Genomic DNA, 5824 nt, shown 5'->3' on the forward strand with positions numbered 1-5824 from the left:
TAAATTCCAAATCATATCCTCTATATGCAATATAATAAACATTTACAAGTAATGCAGGTAGTCCAAGTACTAATCCAGGTACTAAATCACATATACAATAATGATCTCTATCTTGGGGTTTCAAACCCCAATCTCCCTGCACTTGAGACAATGTCTTGGTCTCTGTATTGTTGTATGATACGTGAGTTGTTACTTGGTTTAAGTGTTGTGTTGTGCATATATGTTTATTACATATTACATTGTCACATAAAGGATATGATTTAGAATTTCTACATAATTTTTAAATGAATCATAGCAAAAATCATTGATTTAAACATTGTTTTGTATTTATGTATTTGATGTACGATATTCTATTACAATTTAAAAGTTTTAGATTTTGTAAAATAGCCTGAGGATGGGCTTTGAAAATAGATGAAAGCATTAACTTTTGTTTATTTAAAAGTTAATCTGCTGAGCTAAAAAACTTTTTAGCTCAGCAGATTAACCTTTTTAATATCTAATATTTTAATTTATTCCAATTTTTAATTTCATTGTAAAGTTTTGAAATATTTTTTTTATTTTATATTGTTGAAACTGACTAATAAAATTTTTGTAAAATATTTCAGTTTAAACTTAGTAAAGGCCTTTACAATATATTTCTCTTTCTTTTGTAAAGCTTTTTACTTGTAAAATTCCATAATGCATTTTGAGATAAAAAAGTAAATAAGTTTTCTCATTAGAAAAGTTTTCAGATCTACTTAATTAAAATTGTCTTTCTTCATATCTAATGATAATATGCATTGCATTTAATAATGTATTCAGTGTATTCTTACTGAAGAGGTACAGTACATTTGTATATGAGGGGGACACCAAAAGAAATGCACTGATATTTTTTTAAATAAAATATTCAGTACATGCCATGAAATTGCTGAAGAATATAAATACATCCTTCGTATGTTTGTTTATGTATTGTTTTTACGCATCCCACAAGAGGAGCTTGTGGTAGATGCTTTGGAAATGATGGCACTGCTAGACATCTGCTGAAAAGTAACACATAATGATTGAGTTCTTGGCATGTGAGAAAGAGACCATTGGTGTCATCCATAAGTGACTGTATAAGGTGTATGGAAATGAGTTTGTTGACTGCAGTACTGTCAGTCATTGGGCTGTATGATTTTTGGTGTAAGATCGACATGGCAATATTCAAGATTTGATAAGAAGTGACAGACTGCTAACAGCAATGTCAAAAGCCATAATATAGCAGGTAAACAATATGAATCTCATAGTTGCGTAATCATGAAAGAGTGAACATTGGATTAAACATTGGAGAAGCAAGTGTGTGCAGAAAACTGTTGGGATTTTTGAAGGAGATGGGAAAACCACAAAGACCAACAGAAGTTAATTTCTTTTGAATTATTGGCATGTTTTGAGGCCAAGAGGGCTGATTTTCTACCATGAATAGTGATGGGAGTTGAATCATAGCTCTACCATTTTAAGCCAGAAACCAAATGGAAATTATTGGAATGGCACTATGCAAATTCTCTTGCAATGCAGATATCCAAAACAATCTCATCTGTTGGCAAAATGATGGCAATGATGTTTTGGGATATGAAAGGTGTTATTCTTGTAGAGATCATGCCAAAGGGATCCACCATCAATTTAGCAGCATATGTGGAGACTGTGTCTCCATATATGCTGCTTCATGATATGCATATATGCTATATGTCTATATCATGTTTACCTCTAAAATTGTTGTGCTGATGTTCTCCTTCAGCACAACAATGCATGGCCATATACAAATCTTCAAACCAGAGAAGCGATCAGAAAAATCAGATGGAATGTATTGCTGATTTAGCACCAACTTTCCTGTCTTTGGTCAGTTAAACTATACATGTGAGAAACAAAGTTCCCTAATGAGTCAGTGTGGTGGTAGAAAAATATGACTGAAGAATGCTGGTCTTGAGTTTTACCTAGTAGGGATACAAGCACTAGTTTCAAGATGAAGTATAGATGTTCAGAATAGTAGGAACTATGTGAAAAATAGGACAATGTACCTGCAGGTTGAAAGTATGATCTGTAAATGTTAAACAGTTGTAACATTAAAAGTCCTTTTAATAAAATATAGTGCATTTTTTCATAGTTCTCATATACATGTATACAGTAGAGCGTCGTTTATCCGAATCAATTGGGGACTGGGGTGGTTTGGATAACTTATTTTTCGGATAACGAATCATGTACGAAAAAATATATTAATTTATTCCATGTTGAAATTTCTCTCCGTTGCGTGTCGCTTCGCGTTGAATTTTCGTCGATGTTAAGCCTAACGAAGACTATTGTATCGTTAAAAATTATTTTTTTATTTTGTANAGGTAGGCATTAGGCGCCATCTCTTAAGTAAATTAATACTTAAAATTAATTATTAATTTTATTTATGTTCATAAATCCACTAAATTAGCAAAAAATTAGCTAAATTGGCAACACTAATCTAACACGGCTAGCTGGCGCGAGCATGCAATTGTAGTACCACTTCCGGTGTTGGGAATGATGATGAATATAGAAAATACTGACGAATATGGAAAAATAAAAAAGTCATCAAAAGGTGATGAATATCGAATATTACGAATATAGAGGTTCCACTGTATAGAAATAAATTTTTAACAACTTTCTACCAAAGAAAAAGAAAAAAAATAGATTCAACAAATGAAGAATGCTAAGAAAAATCTGTAACAAAAGAATACATAATGTCAGTCTGACAAAAAAAATTACTAAATTATTTAAGAAATTAGATGCTGAAATATGCTAATGTTTAATATTGCATATCTTTGATATTTATGTTCTGTTAGCGACACTAATAATGAAAAAAAAAATATCTAAATTTTAAGCAATTAGTACTATAAGATACTTAATTAATAAAATTATAATTTGTCTAATAAATTACTTGAGCTTATACATAATAATAATAATGTCATCTATACCAAATTTATATACAAATACAGTAGTTTGAATATGTGACTAACAATGTTGTTCAGTATTAGTTTGCAAGAGTTATGTTTAGTTTCCAAATTAAATCACAAATTGCTTTAAAATTTTAATTATTAACATATCAAAAGATGGCAGCACATTAATCTTTTATTCCAGTTTATTGCAAATAAATAAATAATTTATTTGGTAAATTCTAAATTAAATAAATAATATAGCTAATCAGTTTAGCATATCTTTTTGAATTGATTTATGATGTTGTTTATTATAACTTTTAATAATAAAACTGAAATAGAAATATCATGAAAATTGTTATTAATTATTTAATCATTTGATGATTATTTTTCTTTGGAAAGTTTTGACTAAATTAGTTCTCATCTTTTAAATCTAATAACTGCTATACAGTAAAAATATCATACTTTTTATAGAGATTTGTACTTTGATATTCCAGAAAAGTGATTTTATTTAATTCATTTAACAGTCATTCTCGGGTCACATATCCAAAATATAGAATAGAATAAACTTTCAAAACATTAAAGCATATAATTGTTATTTAGATCTTGTATGTTTGTGGTAAAACTGATTAGTAATTTAAGTTATGGAATTTAATTCCAATAGAGCATTATGATTTTTTAAACCACCTTCCAAATGCAAGCAAACAAAACAAAACTGTAATATACATAACATAAGAATATAATAAATATAAGGATACTAACAAATACAGTAAATCTATATCTGCAAATACATATAACATCTCTACTGAAACAATTTTTTAAAGGCCATGTATATATTAACAACTGGGTTATGGAATGTTATGAAATGGGATATCCTTTTATGAGGAAAAATGTATTCTACATTAATAGTTAAATGGAAAAATCATTAATTTTGATTTTGAAATGTCTTATGTATATAATACAAAGTTATATTGACCTCACTCGCTGATTGATTCACTGACACAAAATATTTGAATGAAAACAGAAATGCAGTCAAAAGAAAGTGTTAAATATCAGAAAAATCTGAAATCTCAAAAGAATAAAATGTTTTGTACAAGGCATCAAACTTTAATCCTTGATGTCTACAGAATAAAACAGTTGCAGTTAGTGGCTTTTAAATGTCTTCTATCTAATTTTGAAAATTTCCATTATTATTAATTTGTTTCACATTATTTTAAATTACATCATTTTCTTTTGTCTTACTATTATTTCTTACTATATATCAAAAAATTTTAATAGTATTAAAACTTTTTGATATATAGTAAGAAGGTAATCAAAGGAAAGTCCTCCAGTATAAGACAAAAAACCCATCAAAAATGATGAAAGAAGAAATGAAAAATTGATTTTTACTTAAAAATAGCAAGTTTATTGTTTTTTTAAAATTTATTATTTTACAACATTCCTGTAAAGATTGCATTGTAATTTAATCTGTTGTTCCAAACCTGAGATATAAAGTTTTAAGTTGTGCTGTTACAGCAACATGATCCTAATTTTGTCAATTTTTGAATTTAGGCTTGTGCCTTTCAGCAAAATTGATGTATTTAACTTGTGGAAAATATTGTCTAACATGGATAACATTAATAAGTGAATTTTGTCAGTGTTGTACTTAAAAATTATTATAAAATTATATCTCAAGTTTCAATTTCCACTTATATTCAAGAAAATTAATTACTTCAATGATATGGCCTGGTTTACAGTAAAATTAACTAAAGTACACTACAAAATGCAATACCCTGTATTGAGATTTATCAAGTAATAAGAACCATTTTCCTCACCTTTAAGATTTTGTAAAAAAATTACTAATTTTACCAAACGACAACAAAAACTAAAATTATGCAATTTTTTTTCAGCAAATGTGCATTTATAATGCAATTTCATTCAAAATTGAAATTATTCTTGGAACAAACAATTAAATTTTAATAATTGGCATAGCACTACAAGTTGTATAAACATTGGATAATAAATTTAGAAGACGTAAGTGAACTAATTTTTATTTTAAATTTATTATTAATTTAAAAATCACATAAGAAAAAGGTAAGATAAAAATTCCATAATATACTTATATATTGAAGAAGATGGACAAAGAAATTAAACCTGCTAATTTAATAACTAGGCCATACAATATCAGAAGTAATTTATTTTCTTGAATATAAGGGAATTGAAAAACTCATTATAAATTTAATGGTAATCACTTAATGGTTAACAGATTGTTCTAAGAAAAATTTAAATTCAGGTATGGTTGCTATAGCAATGTGTGTTCTATCGATAAAAGCAGTTTGCATAGAGCTACTGATGTAGACATAGAATATTGTATTATTAAAGTTTTATATAATAAATCTTTAAAAAATTTAATTGTTCTATTTTATTCAATGTTTTTTCTGTTTTCATAATGTACCATCATTATTGTACAGTTTTGGTAATGTGCATATTTTGTTTATTACATAATAAAAATATGTAACTTTTTCTTTTAAAACACTAGGATTAATCTGTATTAATAAATGTTCTTTATTAAGAAAATCAATAGTAAATTTAAAATCTATATTTATATTATCTTATTGTAAAACTCAGCTCTTCATTAAATATTTTGAATGTTTACTTGAGAAGTGTTGCTATTATTAGGAAACAGTGTAGATTAAAATCACAAGTTATTAAAATAATGAAGAAATTGTATACATCAGTTATTATAATAGTAATTTAGAAGCAATTGTTAAAGTTTGGAATAAATATTACATATATACTATACAACAGTAAATTTATTTTCTCTGATAGAAGAATTGTCTAATTAATATACTAAAAATTAAATATAAATTTAATTAAATTTTTTAGTATATTTAATATTTAAAATATATACATGTATGTATGCTCATCTTTTA

This window comes from Centruroides sculpturatus, unplaced genomic scaffold (assembly GCF_000671375.1).
Source record: "Centruroides sculpturatus isolate CEXI.00-Female unplaced genomic scaffold, Cexi_2.0 scaffold17, whole genome shotgun sequence".
Taxonomy (NCBI): Eukaryota; Metazoa; Arthropoda; class Arachnida; order Scorpiones; family Buthidae; genus Centruroides; species Centruroides sculpturatus.